This window comes from Drosophila subpulchrella, unplaced genomic scaffold (genome assembly GCF_014743375.2).
Source record: "Drosophila subpulchrella strain 33 F10 #4 breed RU33 unplaced genomic scaffold, RU_Dsub_v1.1 Primary Assembly Seq370, whole genome shotgun sequence".
NCBI lineage: Eukaryota > Metazoa > Arthropoda > Insecta > Diptera > Drosophilidae > Drosophila > Drosophila subpulchrella.
The window spans coordinates 548,042-571,392 of NW_023665591.1; positions in this window are offsets into that span (position 1 = coordinate 548,042).

Below are 23,351 nucleotides of genomic sequence, written 5' to 3' on the forward strand. Positions count from 1 at the left end.
TGTATTGCTTGCTGTTTACTTCAAGTGGGACCTGCCAATATCCATCCTTCAGGTTCAAGCTGCTGATGTAGCTGGTCTAGGATGTAGTTTATGCAGGTCATTGGGTAGGCATCCTTTACAGACTTGGCGTTGATCTGTCTGAAGTTGACGCGCAGCCTCCACTTGCCTGTCTGGGCAGCCTCCACTTGCCTGTCTGGGAGCTGTATGGGCTCTTTGAATGCTCTTTGAACCCCATTCGGAGCTCGTCCACCTTTGCATTAATCTTCCCTTGGATTTTTGGGTTATTGGGGTTGTATCTCCGCTTTATTAGCTTTTCATTCTTAATTTGGATCTGGTGCTCTGTCATGGTCGATGTTCCCATCATGGTGTTGAAGTCTGCCAGTTCTGCTTCCAGGAACGCTGCAGTATCGTCCAGCTCGTTTACTTTTTAAATGACTGCTACCGATAGCTTCTCCTTGAGCCATCCATTGTGTCGGTTCCTGGCTGGTACTATGATCTCGTGTCCAGCACACTTTATTTCGGTTCCGACTTGTGTAAGGAAGATCCATCCCAACACCAACGGATCTACTATTCCAACGGATCCACTATTCCGTTCCCACCGCATTTTCGACAGGCCTCCTGCGGGTCTTTGATATGGGTGGCAACTTGTGGCCTCTGTGTGTTGCTTGGCGGCCTCCACAAGGTATTGATTGGCTGTCTCTGTTGCTCTGTAGGGGTGGTGTCCATTGGCCTTCACGTGGTGCGTCTTGGTGTGGTGGTGACCATTGGTCATTTCCCCGTATCACCTGGTTGTCTGTAACGAACTGATTTTATTGTCTGCTCGCTACGAGATTCATGCGGCTAGCTCAGAAGATTGTGTGTTCCACCCACCAAATTTATATGACGTGACTGCTTCATAGATCCGTGAAAAAACACAGGGTTTGAGTAATGACAGTGGGTCTTAATCTCTTGTTATCAATACAGCGGATGTGGGGCTGGGCTGGCGGTATCTGCTCGGTCTTATTCCACAGGCTGCTGATGCTCCTCGTCCTGTCGATGCGTTGACTTGACGACCGCTGGCTCCTGTGTCTCGGGACGCTCGTAGTTTCCGCCTCTTGACGCTTGCCGACGCGGTGCTCGGGGTCGCTTGTCGTGCCTTGGACTCGCAGAGAGTTCGTCCTTTCGGGCTTAGGAAAGCGTCACCGTTCTCAGACTAGGGTGAACAAGCCTTGCTCTCCAGGCCAACGCCTTTCGAGGCAATACCTGTCCCTTGCTCTGTCCCGGACGGTCCCGCTAGGTTCTTGCTCAGATCGCGCTGACAGTCCAGGCTGTCGCCAGGAGGCTGCCTAGCAGTTCACTTCGCTTTACATGGCGCAGACGAACGTTCCACCCGGCTTCACCCTAATGCTCGACGTCCGCCACGCTACTGCGCTCCCCAATGAGCTCCGCGCGGCGATGGTAACGTGGCTGCCGGTGATGTCTGCTGGCGTCGCGGCCGATGTCCTCAGCGCTCTTTCCTGTCTTGCCGCTGGGCTTCTCCAGGACAACGCCTCTTGAATGCCTCAACGGGTCGTTCGCACACTGTCTCAATTCGGAGATTCCTGATGTCCCAGTCCCGAACGTCTCGACGTGGCGATCTTACTCCTTGTGTGCTTCCCACGGCGCTGCTTCCGACGACTCGCCTTGTTGTGGCTTCCTCGTAGATTACTTGGTTGACTGACTGATCTTGATGGTTTGACTCCTCGTGATCGACTGATACTGCTTCCAGCGCTGGGCCCACTTATATAGGGCTCCTGGTACCGGTAATTCTGGCATCTGCGCACGGCACCACTTCAGGGGGAGTTCATAAGATTATAAAACAGTTTCTTAAAACGATCATTGGTTAGAGCCACATAGCCATCCAAATCACGGCCTATTTCAACGCATGAGGCACAAGTCCACAAAAAACCAACACGCAGATCAATATAGTTTTTTACTCTGCCAACAAGTCCAGTACATTTCGGATGTATGACTATGTTGCAGAGACGACAGTAAATAAAAACGTCATTAGGTGACGATCCAAGCTGACAATCTTTTTTTGAACAAAAGGGAGCTATTTTTATAACTGTTTTAAATGTATAAATTTGAAATACAAAAAAAAGTTATTTATAAGAATCGAATAATTTATAAATACTTCACACAATTTGACACTGGGATCAAAAAAAAAAGGAGTAGACACAAAAAAAACATAAAAGTATAAGAGCGCGTAGAAACTGCGAGAGCGATAGAGCGCGTGGCTTGCGAAAAACAAACAAAATAAACACGACAACAGTTTAAACGACAAGAAACAGCAGAGACATTACAGATAGCTATGGGAAAATGCCCCACAGCGTACAGAAGTTACAATAACAAAATGCACAGGCTAAAACAGAATTTAGTTTTGTTAAAATTGCTACAATAAAATAGACAATTAATCATAAACAGACGATTTCAATTAATGTTGTACTAAGTCACAAAGCAAGGAACCAGTATCACAGATATTAATGACAAATTGACAAAAATTACGGAGAACAAGATAAACACAACCGGTCACAAGCGACGCTAAATTGTTTAATCTCCAGCACTTCCACTGTACTGCGGATTTGCCCTGCAATAATGGGCAACTTGGATAATGCTTGGACTAAACGTCGTTTTTCTGCATTGACCTCCCACAGGCGTCTTGCGTTTTGCCTTTCAGGGTTTTGCCTTCCAGGGAATACGGCGCCGGTTTACATAATAAGGGTTTCCGCTTTAGCGACTTATTCCTTCAGCGTAATACTCAGATCGGCTAAGAGTTTCACTAGTAAAAAATTCGTATTCTTTGTAGTGTATTCAAAGTAAGTATTCAAAGTTTACCCGCAATGCATGTAGCATGGTCTTACTGTCAAGCCGCTGAGCTTGTTTTGGTGACGATTTTAAAAAGACGAGACTGCTGGTACACGATTATAAAACTTGCGCTGCGTACAAGGCTACTGAGTTTCCGAGATATACGCGTTTATATCTACGATTTTTTTAAGTTTGTGGGCGTGTAAACATCGATTGGTATTGATGAGAGCAACACAAGACAGTTAACATTTTTATTCCAGCACTAAAACTGTAGGAGTCACAGTCTTGGGCGGCTTGTGGGCGTGGCATATAACAGCTTTTATAGTGTCATACGAACACAGCGTTCATACGGACAGACGGCCATGGCTAAACTGACTCGGCTAGTGATTCTGATCAAGAATATATATACTTTATGGGGTCGGAAACGGTTCGTTATACTTGTTACATACTTACCGACGAATCTAGTATACCCTTTTACTCTGCGAGTAAAGGGTATTAAGATCATCAGTATTCTAAGAGATCATATTCATATTATAGTATTATATATAGCTTAATTAGGAAAATATATTTTCATGGAAGATTTTAAAATTTGTTAATACAGTATATAACTTAATTTATAAACGTATTATTTACTTCCGCACCTTTTCTCTAAAATTGGTGATGTGACAAAAACATCAATTATCGGCCGTTCCTCGCGACTACGACAGTTCCATAACAGTTCCATGACATTAAATAATCACGGTAAGTAAAAACAGTTAACCTTGTTCTCCTATTAACTTATTTATCTACCCTCAGCCATCAAGACCAAAACTTGGCCGCCGTCTTCAATTTAACGCGGTCAAAGCTGAGAACACGTTCCCTAATGGAAAGGGCTACAGGCGCCGCGGAAAGATATGCTCTACCGGCATGTAGTGATAGAGATGGCATGGAAACACGGCACACTAAAAGGGACACACGCGATGCGTGCGGGTCGGGTCACCTAATCCTAAGGAGCTCCTGGGAAAAAGAAGGGACAGGCCAAACGGTACGTAATATAAGCTGTAAACTATCCCGCTGAAAACTCGCGACCTTTCTTATAGGCCAAAGGCGAGGACAACTGAGGCTCTCGGGTCTAATTCCGGATTAATTTACACGTCAAATAAAAAGGAAGTATACAAAGCAATGAGTGTACACATGTAATCAACAATTCTGAATTTCAGACACTTCTGGGGCAGGCATAAAGGGCGATTATAATCTCGGCGGAGGACTTGTACGTCGGAGGACAGCGGCAATAAAGATCCAATAAAAAACAACTGGCGCGCTTAGGTGAGCTGCTGTAAGACCAGTCCAAAGCTCGGACGCCCGACAGAAAATGGCGGTCCTTTTCGACGCCGCTGATATGACGTCCTGATGTTCCCAAAGTGAGTTGGACGTAAAAGCACGGAGCGGACTCACCGGGGAACGATGGATGTCGTCGGCGGCGACTGAGGAAAGCAATGTTAGCTAGTCCAAGTTCTTCTAACGGGGTCGAACGGACACCGGTTGTCTCCAGCCAAATCGTGGCTCTCAGGAAAGGTGAAACTGTGTATACTCCCGAATAAATATCCCGGGGCCCTTTGTCTTGGGACCCCGGTTACTCTACGGATAATTATTTATAAATAAAATAATAAGCTACTACCCCCCAACATGGTACATTTTCTACCACTCACTTTTATTCAGTTTTAGGCACATACACTTATTTCGGAAACTCCCGCTGCATCTGACTGCTTAGACAATATAATTGCGACTATCCAATATCTGCCCTTTCTTCATCGTTCCGTTGGATCATTGGACACATGAGTGCCGTTTAAGGTATTCTCTAAGCGAACAGGAATTAGTCCGAATGGCAGGATCGTCCCGCTGCTAGAACTAACGCCCTAACTTATCGATAGAGCCCCACCCAGTATCGACTCCAATTGCAACAAGTTTAAGACTTCCTTTTCTTATCACTGATGCTTCGCCATTTTCTCCGCGCCACTTGCAGTCCAGCTCCGATTCGCAATGTACCAAGCCGGAGCCGGATTGGGAACGGGGTTGTTCAGCTGATGCTGGAAAAAGTCACCCAGCATCCTGGCTGGTAATGGCTCCTCCAGCTGTCCCTTAGCGATGGCTTATTTCCTCCATCTCTCAAGTAGCTTGTGGTGGTGGAGTAAGAAATTTATTCTTTGGGCCGCGGATAACGGAGTTCATCAAAACTCACACCCAAAACATGAAAGACCACTCGTGGACATGTTTAGCGACCTTTGGGTAGTGTGTCTGGCCTGGGTCTCGGGGTCAGCGCATTTGTTTTCCAATCCTGGCTTACCTCTCTCTTATGGGCCCCCTTTTGTAGATTGCCGAAGCCCAAACTTGCCACTAGGTTGTACGCATAAGCGAAACAACCCCGTTACCAACCCGGTTCCCACTCTCTCAAGGCTCTCTCTGTCGGCGTATTGGAAATCGGAGGTGAAATGCAAAGGAGAAGATGACGAAGCATTCGCGGGACGAGAAGGAAGCTAGCCTAGTGCTCACATTGACGAAAACTGCGAGCTTACCATAGGAGTGAACGAGTGGTTAATAGGTGGCTAACGCTTTTCTTCGAGTCTGCTTTCCAGCGCGGTACTTAAATAAGCTTAGGAAATATTAGAAAAAATATCAGAAGAATACAAGACACAAAACCCATGCAGGTCAGTGCAATTGAAAAATGGCATAAAGTCGAAGACTTAACCAATTTGCCCATTATTGTGGGACTTGACCCACGACATTTTTTCTTGTCGACATCTCGTTCCACCGTTCCAGATGTGGGCCAGGTTTCCTATTTTAGACATAAATACAAGAGAGCATATTCTGACCCAAAAAAGGTCCACTTTTTGGCATTTCCCTTGGAAGTGATTACAACAAGTTGTCTATTCCACCTGCAATATTCCCAGGAATATCCGTAGATCCGCACACCCCCGAACTAAATACTAAGTCTTCGTCGCCCCGAAAAAGGGTCACCCGTGCAAACGTCATAATGGCCCTTACAGCTTCCCAAATTGCACTAAACAAATTTATTGAGGTCTCAGATCGACTGAGTGAATTTGAACCCAGTGCAAACTCTTTTTCGCCAGTCCCTCCTACTCTTTCGATGCTTAAGAAGATTCTCCGAAAAGAAACACGCGCGTTAAGGGACCACATCTAGGTGGAGTCCGATGAATGTACCGTGTGCTGGCAGAAGCCGGAGAAAGTGCAGCTGATAGTTTGCCAATTCTCCGAGCGAAATACAGCTATTCCTATTCCATTTACAAAAGATGTGGTGCTCAAATCGCGGATATGATATAACAGTTTAAGCTGTTCCTACCCAGACCTACATTTCCTCTGGCTGTCGTCTGCTTCCGTGCGATACCGAGGTTTTTACCGGAGATTATCTGCGTTGGCCGACTTTTAGGGATCTATTTGCTGCCAATTATATAAATAATACAAGGCTGACGCCGGTCGAAAAAATGTTTCTCCTAAAAGCAAAAACAAGTGTCGATGCACACAACATAGTTTCGAACTCCCCCCTTACCCACGACGGCTTTCGCTCAGCCTGGATTAACCTAACTGAGGGTTTCGAAAACAAGCGATTGTTAGTAAATAGCTAATTCAAAATACTTTTAAATGTGCAGTCCGATAATCAGGAATCCGGGTCAGCTATCCGTGAACTTAAAAGCACCAAGGTTGCCTCACGGCGTTGAAAAGGTCCGGAACCTAATCCGAATAATAAATAAATTCTTACGAGACAGGGGTCGCACCCAAGCCCAAAGGATGTGACCTTTGTAAGAAGGAAAACCATCCTGTCCGCACATGTGCACGATTTCTCCAGATGACGGTTGACGAGCGGTCGGCTTATATAAAGAGAAGCAGCTGTGTCTGAACTGCTTCGCACGAGGGCATCAGCTGCGTGATTGCAAAAGCACTCATAGTTGCTTTCCGTGCCGCGGCCGCCATCACACCCTACTACACAGAGGCAACTCCTCCCCAGCGCCTTCAAATCCTTCTCCGAGACCCAGATCAAGACCAAATACACCCGCTGTCACCGCTACAGGGTCCACGGACTCCACAGTCCAAAATTACTTAGCGACGGGGTATAGAACGGGGTGGATCCTAACAGGAGCCGTGCCTACGCGAATTTCCCACACGTTTAATACACCCCTGGAAAAACTGCTATCGAAATTTTGGGAGCTTCAGGAGCTTCCAGTTAAAGTGGCGAAATCATCCGATGTGACTTGTGAGGAAAATTTTCTGCGGACCATCTTGAGAGACGATAGCGGCAGGTATATAGTAAGCCTTTCCTTTCGTGATCGAACGAGAAATCCGCCCTAGGTCACTCCAGATCCTCCGCGTTGTCGCAGTTCCTAAGAACCGAGGAACGCCTAAGGAGGGACAATCAGCTGAAAACCAAATATGACTCGGTGATTCAAGAGTATCTCGGACTCAACCACATGAGAGAAGTCCTTCCTACCCATAATTCTGCTAGATATTACCTTCCGAATCATGCCGTGCTCAAGCCAGAAAGTACGATCACAAATTTGCATGTGATATTCAATGCCTCCAGCCCTTCAGAGAATGGTGTCAGTTTAAAAGATATCCTTCATCCTGGTCCAGTTTTACAGTCCGATCTAACCATCCAGATCCTGAAGTGGCGGTATTTCCGATACGTCTACAGTTCCGATATCGAGAAAATGTATCGACGGATATGAGTAGATCCGAGGCACAACCCGTTCTAACGCATCTTATTTCGCAAAAGCGAGGGGCACATTCAAGATTTTGAATTACAGACGGTAACCTTTAGAATCAACTGGCAACTGACGTGCAGCTCAGCCATCCAAGAGCAAGCAACGTCAATCGCAATCACATGTATGTAGACGATGTCCTTTCGGGAGCTGACTCCGCAGAGGATGCTAAGCTCATTGTTCGCGAGCTACAAAGTGCTCTAGACTCCGCGGGCTTTCCATTGAGAAAATGGACCTCCAGCCACAAAGTAATCTTAGGTCATGTCCAAAGCGATCATCTTCTGACCACAGACTTTCTGGAGATCGACACTGAAAGGACAGCCAAAACTCTCGGCGAGTGATGGAAGGCGACGTCCGGTGAGTTCTTCTTCGTCCCACCAGATTTAGCAACGGAAATCTCCCCCACTAAACGCCAACTCCTTTCTCAAATTACCAAGCTGTTTCATCCAGCAGGCTGGCTCGCTCCATTTGTTGTGTGTGCCATCATCTTTATGCAAGAGATTTGGCTTCAGGATCTAGGTTGGGACGATAAACTTCCTTCCGCCCAGAGTTCCGCGTAGAGCATCACATATTCTGTTACGCCTGTTAAAAGGCACACGGAGCTGCGATCTATGAGCGCCTAGAGATGGGGCATACGACGATGGTGCACTTGCTCACGGCCAAAGCTCGTGTGGCGCTGGAGCTGTGTGGAGCTCTTCTCTTGTCCGAGATGGCCGAATCCATCCTTCCTAATATGCTGAGGCTGACCTCAAAACTCCATTGTTGGACCGATTCCACAATTGTGCTGGCATGGTTAGCCAAACCACCGTGTCATTGGACAACGTTCGTTGCCAACAGGGTGACAAAGATCACCGATTCCACAGAGGCACCCAATTGTTCGCACGTTCAATCCGAACATAATCCAGCTGATTTGGCTAGTCGAGGAGTTCCCCTTCAGGAGCTGGTGGATAACCCGCTTTGTTGGCATGGACCCACTTGGCTGCAACAGCCACGGACCGATTCCACAATTGTGCTGGCATGGTTAGCCAAACCGGCGTGTCATTGGACAACGTTCGTTGCCAACAGGGTAACAAAGATCACCGATTCCACAGAGGCACCCAATTGTTCGCACGTTCAATCCGAACATAATCCAGCTGATTTGGCTAGTCGAGGAGTTTCCCTTCAGGAGCTGGTGGATAACCCGCATTGATGGCATGGACCCACTTGGCTGCAAAAGCCACGCAATCAATGCAACCGTCTTACCGGTGACACAAATGGAAAAGCAAGCCGTTAAAACCCATGTGGCGCCTATGCCCCACAGAAGATATCATGGATCGCTTTTCCAAGTTAGATAGAGCATTGCGGGTCCTCGCGTATGTCCATCGATTTGTCCAGCGATTTCGAAAACAATCACCGCTTTCAGGGGTTTCTTTAGAGGCCAATGACCAAACCAAAAAGGGCTTATCAGGGCATGCGGCCGCGTAACGGCCTCCGAAAGTTTGCGTTATGATGAACGACATACTATAATCCTACCATACGAATATTTGATATGAAAAATTACACCGGAAGAGCTTGTCTTATCACAAAGGGGTATGTGTTAGTTCTCGTCTGCTTTTCTACAAAGGCCATCCATCAAGAGCCTGCAACCGACTTAACGACTAAGAAATTTTCCCTCTTGTCCTCGCCAAGTCCAGTCCGACAATGGAAAGATCTTTGTCGGCGCTTCCACCATACTTTCCCGAGACTTTCTGCAAGCCGTTATGGAGTCTGTGACTGATGCGTACAGTCATCAGAAGCTCAACTGGCAATTTATTCCACCTGGAGTTCCCAATATGGGAGGCCTGTGGGTAGCTGATGTCAAGATTTTCAAGACTTTATTTTACAAGTCCACAGCTGCGCAAAAGTATACTTTTGAAAAACTTTCGACCCTCCTACCAAAAATTGAGGCTTGTCTAAGCTCCAGACTGCTATCTCCATTGTTATCTCCATTATGTGCTAGAGTTAACACCAGGTCACTTTCTTGACGGCGGACCTCTTCTGTCCATAGTGGAACCCGAGGTAAAGGGAGAATCCAAATCCATTATAAGCCGATGGCAACACTTAAAGGCTCTCCATCACCAATTCCGTGCTCGATGCAAGGATGAGTACCTTAAAGAGCTCCACAAGCGTGGCAAAGTGGCAAGTTCCCACAGAAAATCTGCGCGTCGGCGACTCCCCTCAAAGGAGTGGCGACTCGGGAGAATAGACTCCGTTTTTCCGGGAGTCGATGGCAATGTCTGCGTAGTCGACATTCGTACGGCACGCGGGATTGTCAAACGTCCAGTAAACCTTTCAGGAAATCCTTCCAAAACTTCCTAGTAACGAGTCGTGCTTCCCACAGTCCATAGTCCGTAACCATTATCTACGTCAGTCTTAATCAGCCCAGTTTTTTATCTTTTTCATTATCCACACTTTGACCACGAAAATTGCATCCTGACCACGGAGCGCTCAGGCATTGGATAGCAGACGTACTCGACGTATTCAATCCCACCGATGCCGAGTATGCCGCGAAATCCATCCTCTTCAGAGGTTCCTAAAGCTGAGGGCAGAGTAGCGGCTGAGGGCAGCCCTTATCAACTAGTACTGCGCAAACTGCCTCGCACACGAGCACTCCACTGGGAGCCGCCGTAACGTTGACCGGGCAAAACGTGCGACCGGAATCATCTTACACTGCTTTACATGTACGAACTCGATTCCCGGAAAAAATCCGGCTTCCAGCAACAGGCCGCTTCTCAGCATCGATCAGCGGCACTTCTCCAGTGTCACATCGTCAACGTCTTTCCAACTGCCTTGGTTATTGTCCAGACCGGGGCGAAGACGCCACTGCGATCATCGACCCGTGCACCCCGACGAGCTCCATCGGTTCATCCTCCGCTTTTCATTTGCCGATAACCAACGTGGGAGATGAAAGAAGCGACAATTTGGTCGAAGGTCGACGAGGCGATCAAGCTGGAGGTAGGAAGAACATGCCGAGTGGGATTTCGCTTCCTACATGAACATCGTGCCGGGCGATTCCTCGCAAAGAAAGTAAGTTCTGGCCAAAACAATTTGGTTACGCTTTACTAATAGAGGAGTCTTTTTACCATAATCACCAGTAATACGATTTCCGACGAGCTCGCCATTGGGGAACAACAGGACTCGCGCCACAGGCTTGGGTGGTTTGTGGGCGTTAGAGTGGGCGTGGCACTCTGCTGAAACAAACTTGCGTTGCGTACAAGGCTACGGAATCTAAGTCTGAGATCCCAATTCTCTATCTTTAATAGATTCCAAAATATCCACATTCATATTTACGATTTTTAAAAGTTTTTTAGTTAATCAATAGGTATTGATGACAACAATACATTTCAGTTAAAATCTTTGTTCAAGCATCAAAACTGTAAGAGTCACAGTTGTGGGCGGTTTGTGGGCGTTAGAGTGGGCGTGGCACGCTACTGAAACAAACTTGCGCTGCGTAAGAAGCTCAGGAATCTTCACGCCAAATCGCAATAGCCTAGCTCTTATAGTTTCCGATATCTTAGCGTTCATCCGGACGGACGGACTGACGGACAGACGGACGGACGGACAGACGGACAGACGGACCTGGCTAGATCGGCTCGCCTAATGATCCTAATCAAGAATATATATACTTTATGGGATCGGAAACGCTTCCTTCTGCCTGTTACATACTTTCCGACGAATCTAGTATACCCTTTTACTATACGAGTAACGGGTATAATAGTAATAAACATATTCATTTTTGAAGAAATGCAAGTATTTTCAAAACAACACAAATTATTTTAATTGGATGTATTTGCTTTAATGGAAAACAAGTCGCATTATTTAAAAGGGAAGTAGGCACAAAAGTCTAGCTATTTTAATTGCGGGGCCTCTTTGTCTATACCCTCATTTTTCTAGCGGAGGACGTGGCGAGGGAGAGAGAGATAAAAATACTTTTTGTGCGTTCTTTTTGCGGACCCCGACTGAGAGCGCGTCTACTTTGTCGCCGTTGCGCTCAGCTCTGCCGGCGTCGCTGACTGCCCTGCCGACGTCGCAGTCGACTTTGGGATGATTAAGTGCTTGTGCTCGATCGTGTAACTGCAAGTATGTTTTCAGTATTCATGCTTTTAATAGAATTCAACTTGGATGTTGAAAATGGGTGTGAGGGAAAGTCGTAAAATTCATCTTTTAAGCCTTGAACTCAGATCGGCTAAGAATTTTACTAGTCGAGAAATCTTATTCCTTGTAGTGTGACCGAAGTTTTCATAGTTCACCCGCAATCCATGTAGCACGGTGTTACTGTCAATCAGCTGGGTTTGTTGCCAAACGGAAAACAAATCAACTGGATCAATTTAAAAATGAGGAGTCTGCTGATGCACAAAGAAATTAAAATAAAAATAAATGCAATGTTCAACGATGGTTTTTACTTATGTAAATTAATAGTTTAAAACTACTCCAGCTCCGAATCCCAACAGGAATATTGGATCTTAAGGATGCCGAAATGGGAACGGAGTTTGTCAGCCTGATGCTACACGAAGTCGCTTTTTCCTCATCCCTACAGAAGACAGCGCGTCCTCTATCCCGGCTTAAGCTGCCAAATAATAAATAAGTGGACTCCTGTGCTTCCCCAATGGAGAGCTCGTCGGAGGTCGTAATACTGGTGGTTCTGCTAAAAAGATACATCTATTAGTACAACGTATCCAGTTGCAGAACCCTTTTTAACAGGGCAAAAGCAGGAAATGAGGATCTAAAATGGCAACAGTACAAGTTAGAACTAGCCTCCTACAAGAAGGCCATAAGGAAAGAAAAAAGATCAGCTTGACAGACCTTCTGCTCAAACATAGAGGAAACAGCCGATGCAGTTTGGTTTAGAAAGATCCTCTCCAAAACAACCCCCTCCTTGGGGTACCTTCAAAAACCAGATGGCTCGTGGACAGACTCTAGTGAGGAGTCCCTAAGCCTACTACTAGACACCCACTTTCCGGGTAGTCTCTCGGTAGAACGTCTCCCAGAAAATCATGCAGGTCTAAGCATTGACTTGGAAACGCTTCTTTCCGAACGCAACATAAGTTGGGCCATAAACAGCTTCAAACCCTTCAAATCACCAGGACGCGATCATCTCTCACCTGCGCACATCCAACACGCAGGTCAACTTGCCATCAACTGGCTAAAGACAATTTTCCGTACCATTCTTAGGATAGGAACGTTGCCATCAACATGGAGGGAAACAAAGGTAGTCTTTATACCCAAAGCGGGCAAGGCCTCGCACACGACGTCGAAAGATTTTAGGCTCATAAGTCTGACATCCTTTCTCCTTAAGAGCTTCGAGCAACTGATTGGACTGCACATCAGGTCAGTCATGGACTCGAAACAGTTATCAGCAGCGCAGCATGTATATTCAAAAGGCAAGTCCACCGAATCAGCTCTACACGCGGTAGTCAGCCAAATCGAAAAGTCACTCAATCACAAGGAATACGCACTTGCTGCATTCCTGGACATAGAGGGCGCTTTCAACAATGTTCTCCCTACAGCCATAACCGAATCCCTCACCGACCTGGGTGTTGAGATCCAAATCGTGGAGTTAATCCATAAATTGCTGATGAGCAGAATGGTAACCTCCACGCTAGGAATCTCAACACAAACAAGGTTCGTGAACAGGGGAACCCCTCAGGGTGGTGTACTCTCCCCCCTGCTATGGAACATCGCAGTAAATAAGCTGTTGTGCTACATGGAAGGGGGTGGATGCAAGGTTGTGGCATATGCGGACGATGTAGCCATTATTTTCTCAGGAAAATTTCCTCAGACACTATGCGATCTAATGACCGCCAAACTAAACCCCTCGAAAACGGAACTGGTGCTGTTTACAAACAGATACAAGATTCCTCAACTAAACCCACCAATATTAAATAACTGCTCTCTCTCCTTCAGTGACAACGCCAGGTATTTGGGGTTAATATTAGATAAGCGTCTGACATGGAGACTAAACAGCCAAGAGAGAACGAGGAAGGCAACAATTGCCCTCTACTCCTGCAAAAAGGCCATCGGAACGAAATGGGGCATGTCCCCAAAAATCGTCAACTGGATACACACAGCGATAGTTAAGCCTATTCTGCTCTACGGAGTGTCAATAAGGTGGCCCGCGCTAATGAAGCAGACAACCACAACAAACCTAAACAAGGTACAACGAATGGCATCCTTATGCATAAGCGGAGCCCTTCGCACCACCCCCAACGAGGCGCTAAATGCTATTCTGAACCTTCCAAGTCTGGACTTAGCCGGCATGGAACGAGCTAAGATAGCTGCGGTTCGGATGAGGGACTTAGGGCAGTGGAAACCCCAAATATACGGTCATGCCAGGATACTCCAGCAGGACACAATGATCCCACCCAGTACAGATCTATGTAAACCTATTGAATACCTCCACACCCCCTTTGAAGCCTTGCTCCCAACCAGAGAAGACTGGGAACAAGGCCAGCCGGGCCCTACAGAGGCAGTCAATTTCTACACTGACGGCTCAAAATTAAATAATCAAGTCGGAGGAGGTATATACTCCGAACAACTTAATATCAGGAAATCCTTCAGACTTCCGGATCACTGTAGCGTCTTCCAGGCGGAAGTATTTGCCATAATTGAAGCTTTGATGCTTCTGAACGATGCAAACTGTCAGAATAAACTGATTAACATCTATAGTGATAGTCAAGCGGCTATCAGGTCGATTATCTCGACCAATACAAACTCCCACACCATATCAAACTGCCGCAAATCTCTTGCACTGCAGTTTAAAATTTACCTGATATGGGTCCCGCCCACTAAGAATGAAGCAAATGAGTTAAAATATTAGTTTTTAATACCGGGATAGAAGTTAAAGTGCAAATTAAATGGTAAAGGTTGTTATAATTATTACACAGAACGCGAAAGGGCTCGTGCAGACAAAAATTTGATGTACATCGTGGCAAATTTAGGGGATAATAATTTCGTGTTAGTCTAGCAGGGACATTAAAATTTAGGCGGTTTACAAGTACAAGAATCAATATCACCTCTTATAAGATTTTGCATAAAAATAGTACCAAGCATTGTTCTACATTTTGCAAGGGTAGGTAAATTAAGCAATAGTAATCTACTCTGATAGGAAGGTAGCCTTACGTTTTGAACCCAGTTCAAGCTACGAAGGGAAAAAGAAGAAATTTTTTTTGTACCGACTCAATACGGTCAATGTGCACTTGATATTGTGGACTCCAAACCGAAGAACAATATTCCAAAATAGGACGGACAAGGGAGGTTAATAATAATTTGGTTGTATAAGGGTCATCAAATTCTATTGACCAACGCTTTATAAACCCAAGAACACTCATGGCCTTGTTGACAGTGGACATTATGTGGCAGTCAAATTTAAGTTTTGGGTCCAGAAGAACGCCTAAGTCATTAACTGAATATATACGGTCGAGTGGCGTATTTTGAAGAGAGTAACTAACAAAAGTAGGAGTACCGCTATGAAAAGTCATAACGTTGCATTTAAGGCAGTTCAAATTTAAAAGGTTATACTCACACCATCCCTGAAAACAATCAATATCTGACTGTAAGTTGAAACCCGACGCTATATCATTATGTGATAAACAAAGCTTAACATCATCAGCATACATTAGTACACGAGAGTGTCTTATGGTATAGGGAAGATCGTTAATAAATAAAGTAAACAGCAAAAGGCCTAAATGACTACCCTGAGGCACTCCAGATGTCACATAGATCAGTTTTGAGGCAGCGTTCTTGAATATAACCCTCTGAGTCCTACCATTCAAATAACTTGAAATCCAAGTTAATAGATTACATGGAAACCCAAGCTGATTTAATTTGAATAAGAGAAGAGAGTGGTTGACAGAGTCAAAGGCCTTACTAAAATCTGTGTTCATAACGTCAGACTGCATTTTATTCTTAAATCCATTTATTACAATAGATGACAATTCCAGAAGGTTGGTGGTGGTCGATCTTCGCTTAACAAAACCATGCTGACACGGTGATATTAGCGAGGAACATAAATGTTGCAAATGAGAATTAATAATATGTTCAAATGCTTTAGGAATACCTTTGTAATTCTGGGCATCCGCCCTCGCACCCTTTTTGTGAAGTGGAATGATAAAAGAGTCCTTCCAGATAGTAGGAAAAACCGACGATGAAATAGACAAATTAAAAAGTTTAAGAATCGGTTTACATATGGTCAGGGTTCGAAAATAACTGTTATTTTTGTTTTTTCAAACAAAAAAATCACTTACAAGGGAAAATCCTGAAAAAAAATCCAACTACACCACTGACGTTATTAAACATTGTATTTTAAATAACCACAATGATTTATATTTTTCAGAGTTTTATTTAAAACTCATGAAATAATCGTTATATTGTGAGTTTTATATAAAACTTGACAAATAAAACTTATTTTCTGAGTTTTACTTTTCGCTTGAAAAATAAGAGTTATTCTTTGAGTTTTATATAAAAATCAAATAATAAAACTTATTCTCTGAGTTTTATTATTTAAATCAAACATAAAACTCAAAATCATATTGTGGCGGTTCCGTGGTTCGTAGAAATATGATTAAAAATTTTAAATACTAAATGTGCGGTTGGCTATGTCTTAAAATTTATTTTAGATACAATAGACCACCGTTAGTATGTATATTTTTATTAATTTATGTCGCACAGAGGTGGAATGTCTTTACTAGCAGAGTGGACCAGTGCACTATGGGCAAAAAAACCGTTTTTGGTGCATAAACTCTAGTTTTTAAGATATTGACTTGAAACTTTTTTTGGTGTATTATTTAAACTTAAACAAAATTTTGGTTCTTGTTTTTTTTTAATTTGTCCACCTCACAGTGGTTAAAAATACATTTTAAAATAAGTAATTATTATAAATTATAATTTTAATCCTATTTGGTGTTACATTATAGAAAAAAACCGGTAACATTTTTGGGATCCATTGTTACATTTGAAGAACACTGAAAAAAAATTCGATTAATTTTTTTTAATAACTCAACAATTTTAACTTTCTCTTTTTATTTTTTCCTTGTTTTTTAGTTTTCAATATCGTCTGGTACCTCTTCCTCTAATTCTATTTCAAAAGTGTCACTTACATCATCGTTACAATTTTCTTCATCTGTGTCTTCTGTGCCTGGGGATATGATTGGCGAATCCAAAAGATCTACAACCTCTGCTGGCAGAGGCATCCGGTTGGTTTTTGTTGAGCAAAAACTAGATAATAGGGGATCAGACGAATCCATAGCTCTGTGAAAAACATCTGACATATTGTCAACCCGGCTGCATTTTCTGGCATGATCTTTTCTGTCAGCCTTAAAAAGTTTGTGTCTTGCTTCTGATGCACTTTCTGCTAAAGAGCCAACAGGAACAATCGATTTTTCAATGATTATGTATCCAAGTACTAAAACTTTGTGCACTGTTGGCGACATGGGGTACCAAAAGTATTTAGCCATATACATAGAAAAAGTTTCTGAACAGAATATTTTGAATTATTCCGAATTTATAGGGTAATGACAATTTATGGCGATCAGAATTACATGTAGGCGCTGAATCAAACTGTGATCTATTCCTAATATAGAGGACAATAATTTTGGGTTGGAGAATGCCCGCCTCGCCGTATTTCCGTCTTTTGTATTGCCACTGCCGTTTTGTCTCGGCTTATCCACATGAAGCCCCGTATCATTCCAAAACGCTGCTTGAACTTTATGTTTACGTGCCTCCAATTCGATTTTGTCATTTCCCTTGACATGCCACTTTCTAAGCTCAATTCTGTACGATATTTTGAGCAAGAATTCAAAAAAGCGGATCCACGCATGAAGGGAACTTAATCCATATTGATCCGTATGTGGCTTCATATCAAACGTTTTGGAGTTAAAATCAGTAATAGTAAGAAGCTGGGTGGGCTTTGCCCCACACATTGGACACAACTGACAGGATTTCGTTCCTGTTAATATATTTAACACCTTGCCGTCTATAAGTGTTAGGTGCCCATCAAATTTTACAAAAATTTTGGCTGATTGATAAGGATGCACGTATATATCCAGGTTTTTAATCTGATTGTCCAAGTTTTCATTTTCTTTTAATATAAGAGACGTGGTTTCTTTTAGGAATTTATAGGAATCATTGATGTAACAAAAAGAGAATCATCTAAGGATTGACCCTCTGCGATGCTACATTTTTGTTTGTATAAACTGTGACCAGTAGACCCATCAAAACCATAGCTAAAAATAAGAGTACAATGAGTAACATCTGAAAGTACTTCACAAACTTCCTTTTGCATCAGTAATATTCGTGAGGCGGTTCAATAAGTTTTGCAAGGAAACTTTGGCGTCTACATTTTAATTTCTCCTCAGCTATTTTCGAATAAGGGGGGTAAATATCGCAGCCATGTTGTTTACTAATTTGTTTTACATTTATGTATTGCTGCTTAGTAAATCCATTTTCCATAAAAAAAGCGAATGCCTTTTCAGAAGTTATTGGACTCGGAGCAAGCGATTCAGTTCTATCACTTTTTTTAATAATTTCATTTTCTGTTGATTTTCTGGCGGAAATGTTAGCAGCGTGTAGTAACAAAGGAGTTTAATTTTCATTTTCTACCGCAAGTTCAGATGCCAACTTAATTTTGAGTCGTTTACCAGCAGCTTCATATGACAATTTTGGACGACCACCTTTCTTCTGTGGGGATTCATTTCTATCAAAAAGTATAGTCATATTACCGGCTAGCCACATAGCGTGTTTTTGTCTAAATCGCTTTATGTTTCGGCAGCATCGAGGCAAATGTTTATTTATATAATTTATAAAGTTAGTAATTTTAGTTGATATTGTTTTTATTATTGTTTCATTTTGATGATCGGCATTCAATTTGTCGAATATTTAAGTCTCCAATGCTTCTCGCGAGCGTTTGTTGCTTTCCCAAACTGCAAGAAGAGCCCCGTGACCAAACACATATGTCTCTACATAAACGCAAGTTTAGCGAAAAGGAGCAAAAATGAGCAAAAACGGTTAGTTGTATGACAATAAGGACACTTTTGTAATCAATTTCTCGTTCTTACTCTTTTGCAAGTCTGTGGTATTAATAAGTTATACTCCACAAAACACAAACACAATTGTTAGTTCAAATCTATAAAGATACACATATAAAACAGTTTACAGGTGGACAACAAGACACATAAAATCAAATGTTTAAGCTAATTTGCATTAATAAATACCTTTGCAAGCAATTTCCATTTTCATATTTATTAAACTTTTTTTTCACAGAAAACAACAAGCACGTAAAGTTTGCCAATTTTTCGCGCCAATTTAACGACATAGCAAAGCCTCTCGAACAGCTGACTTTGTTGGAGTGGCAACACTACAGAGTTGCCACAAAAAATTTTTGGAGGGCGGTTTTTATACCCGTTACTCGTAGAGTAAAAGGGTATACTAGATTCGTCGGAAAGTATGTAACAGGCAGAAGGAAGCGTTTCCAACCCCATAAAGTATATATATTCTTGATCAGGATCACTAGCCGAGTCGATCTAGCCATGTCCGTCTGTCCGTCTGTCTGTCCGGATGAACGCTGAGATCTCGGAAACTATGAGCTAGGCTATTGAGATTTGGCGTGCAGATTCCTGAGCTTCTTACGCAGCGCAAGTTTGTTTCAGTAGAGTGCCACGCCCACTCTAACGCCCACAAACCGCCCAGAACTGTGGCTCCTACAGTTTTGATGCTAGAATACAAATTTTAACTGAAATGTATTGTTCTCATCAATACCTATCGATTGATAAAAAAAAAGTTTGCCACGCCCACTTTTACGCCCACAAACCGCCCACAAACTTCAAAAAATCGTAAGTATGAACGTGGATACCTCGGAAACTGTCAAAGATAGAGAATTGGGATCTCAGATTTAGATTCCGTAGCCTTGTGCGCAGCGCAAGTTTGTCACGCAAATATGCCACGCCCACTTTAACGCCCATAAACCGCCCAAGCCTGTGGCGCCCACAATTTTCATGCTAGATACAAAATTTGAACTGAACTGTATTGGCCTCGTCGATACCTATCGATTGACCCAAAAAAAAACTTTGCCACGCCCACTCTAACGCCCATAACGCTTAAATCTGTCTACCGCCGATAGGTGGCGCATTTCAATCTCGCTTTGCTGCTTGCATATCTCCATTTCCCTTTGGTCCCTTTAGCTGAGTAACGGGTATCTGATAGTCGAGGTACTCGACTATAGCGTTCTTCCTTGTTTTGAAATGAAGATGTCTAGATTCGATTAGTATGGGCCATTCATAAAAATTAATTAAGAAAATAAATAGGTTTATGCACCAAAATCGGGTTTTTTACCCATAGTGCAGTGATAGGTCTGAAAACGAAAAGAAAAAAAAAACAATTGCGACGTGTAGGTCTCCGTTTTTACGTCAACATTTAAATTAGATTCGCTTCTGTTTATAGTCAGTTCAATTAGTAACAACCATCTGAAAAAGTATTTTCTATATTATTATGGACGAAAACCTTATAACTTACCGCGAAGCTATTTCGAATTTAATTCAATAGAAAATAAATCGACTTGTAAAATATGCAAAAAGATTTTTGCAGGTAGCTACTTGTCAAATTTAAAGCGTCATCTATCGGACCACCACAAAAGCGTTTTTGATAAAGAATTAAACTTTCAAAATAACGTTGAAGGGATGGACAGGAAAATCAAGTTTTCTGTAGACATGTCCAAAACCGAAGTCACGGAGGCATGTATAGACCTGGTAACAACAGAGAAAATGCCGTTCTTAGTGTTGGATTCAAAAGCCTTTACCACATTGACAAAGCAAATCTTTGATGGCCTCAATATGAGCCCTGTTTCATCGAGAAACATAAGGATGTTAGTTGAAAGGAAATATAATGAAATCAAAGCGTCTTTAAAACTGTTGTTCAAAAACAATATAGTATGCATAAAAATGGATACAGCAACAAGATGCAACCGTGGCATTTTAGGAATCAACGCCCAGATTTATCACAATAACCGGATTTGTGTAAGAACTCTCGGTCTCGTCGAACTGCACCAAAGACATTCATGAAGCAATCTATGCTCGGAAATCGAGAACATTTTAAAAGAGTTAAATATTTCGAAGAAACAAATATACAGTATTACCACAGATAACGGCAAGAATATGATCAAAGCAGTGTCTCTCCTAAGCAACGACGAAGCCACTTCCTTGGACGATGATGAATTTGATGACGATGAAGAACTTACCAAGAACCTTAAAGTGTTTTCAATAACATCTGTAAAATGTGCGGCCCATACCTTGCAATTAGGTGTGAAGGACTTTTTAATCAACTCAGAATGTACAAAAATAATAGAAAAAGTGCGTTCAGTAGTTAAAATGTTAAGGACTCCGTCTTCTAGGTTTGTGTTAATAATATTATATTATTAATATGTACTTAGGTCTTTTAAATTTATAAGGTATAAGTCTTGCGTCCAGGGACTACCTCTTCCCGTCATAGATGTCCCAACTCGGTGGGGCTCAACGTATTTGATGTTCCAAAGGCTGCTGGATTATGAAAACTTTTGCAAGACTGAACATAATATTGAATCCAAGTTAACGGCTTCCGACTGGACTATGATCAGAACTATGTGCACTACTTTGGAACCATTATTCGTGGCCACCAAAAAATTTCAGTCTGAACAACTGTATATGGGCGATTTTTATAAAATATGGCTAGAGCTAAAGCTAGCTGTTACTGCAATGGGTGCCAGTAGTAAGGTATTAGTGGACCGCCTCCAAAAAAGAGAAGAAATCCTTTTGGAAAATAATATTGTAATTTGTGCTGTTTATTTGGATCCTCGCATTCGACGTGTGCTAAGCAAAAACCCTGAGTGCATAATCAGAGCAAGACGTTATCTAAAACATCTTTATTTACAGATACATGCTATTAATAATCAAGTATGTAAATATTTCAGTTTTGAAGTTCGGTACGATTTAACTTAAGCTTTAATTTCATTTATTCAGACCGATTCCCGACAAACTATTCAAGACGATGAACCTATACCATCAACGTCAATCCAATCAAGTACTCTTTTAAGTCAATTCCTAAATTCATTTGAAGAATTTCAGAGCGGAGAGACCTCAGACGCCTATGATGACGACATAAAGAAGGCGTATAGTGAAATTGAAAATTATTCTCCCAAGCCGGTTGATTTGAATGTTCAAATCATGACTTATTGGGAGGAGAAAAGATTCGTCTACCCTTACCTCTACGAAATGGCTAAAGTGGTCCATGCTGTTCCCGCTACCCAAGTCAGCGTAGAAAGGTCCTTTTCCGCCCTAAAACTTATTCTAACGGACCTCAGATGCAAACTTTCGTCAGAGTCAATAAAAAAACTTTTATTTGTTAAACTAAATAAACAATTTAAATAAAATACAACTTTAAATTAATGAGTTTATATCAGTCGATTATTACCCGATTCCCCGTTTTCGGAACTAACACTGATGCACTAGGCCAGTATAGGCAATTTATTTAAAGTGTTAAGGTGTACTCTTATATATAACTAGTTGGATATGTATGACTGTAAAGTCTGCTTACTATTAAAACATTGATTTTTCCCATGTGCGACATAAAATAATAAAAATAAACATACTAACGGTGGTCTATACTATCTGAAATTTTTTTTTAAATAGCCAACCGCGCATATATGGTTGACCGGGACAGGGAGAATAAGTTGGCGTTGTTTCTTCTAAGTCTCTTACGAGAGAAATTTTCGTAATTTCAGGGGTAAAGATACAATTTGCCTTATTTAAAGGATTAGGGTAGTTAGAATTTGACCAAGCAGCCGAACTATAAGTAGTTTGGAAAAACTCGGCAAATAAATCAGCAATTTCAGAATCCGTCGATGCCTCCATTGAGTTAAAACGTACCGATGAAGGCAATGCTGACGACTTACGCTTGGCATTGACAAAGTTATAAAACTGCTTCGGATCATTTGAAAATTCAAATTTACATCGAATTAAATACATAGAATAGCAATGACTATTGAGAACATTAAAATCCGATCGAGCCACCACATATTTCGAAAACTCAGATGGCTTACCCGATTTCTTATACTTTTTATAAGTGTTTGTCTTAAGATTTTTAAGTCTTTGAAGCGCATTGGTAAACCAAGGTGGCCTGTTTGTCTTTGAAGGAAACCTATCAGGAACGCATTCATTAAAAAAGGTATTTAACACTATATAGAAGTGTTCAGTGGCACTTTCAATATCCATACAATTGTACAATTCTGTCCAATTATATTGAGAAATCATGTCGTTAAGTTTTTTATAGTTACATTTTCGGAAACATCTCACTTTAGTTTGAGAAACTAAAGGAAAGAGGGTATCAACGCATGGGAGGCAGATTGTCAATTCCATTGTTGGATGATATCGGTCCTTAGGTACAACAAGAGCGTCAATTCTAGATACCGTGACTTCAGACGGGTCTGAAACAAACACAAGATCTAGTTGTCTATTTAATGAATTTCGGATAAAGCTTACTTGCTGTAACGATAATTCTAGAAGACCATCTACAAAATCATGGGCGGATAGAGGTATAGCGACTAGTGAGTCAGTAGGAGGAGACCAAGAAATATCAGGGAGATTAAAGTCACCCAAAACAATCAAAAGGTCACTGCTAGAAAGAGGGGATAGAACAGATTTTATCGCAGACAGGTAGTGCTCATAAATTATTAAATCAGAGCCAGGTGGAATATAGGAACATGTAACAAATATTGAGAATGATTGCAAGGAAACTTTC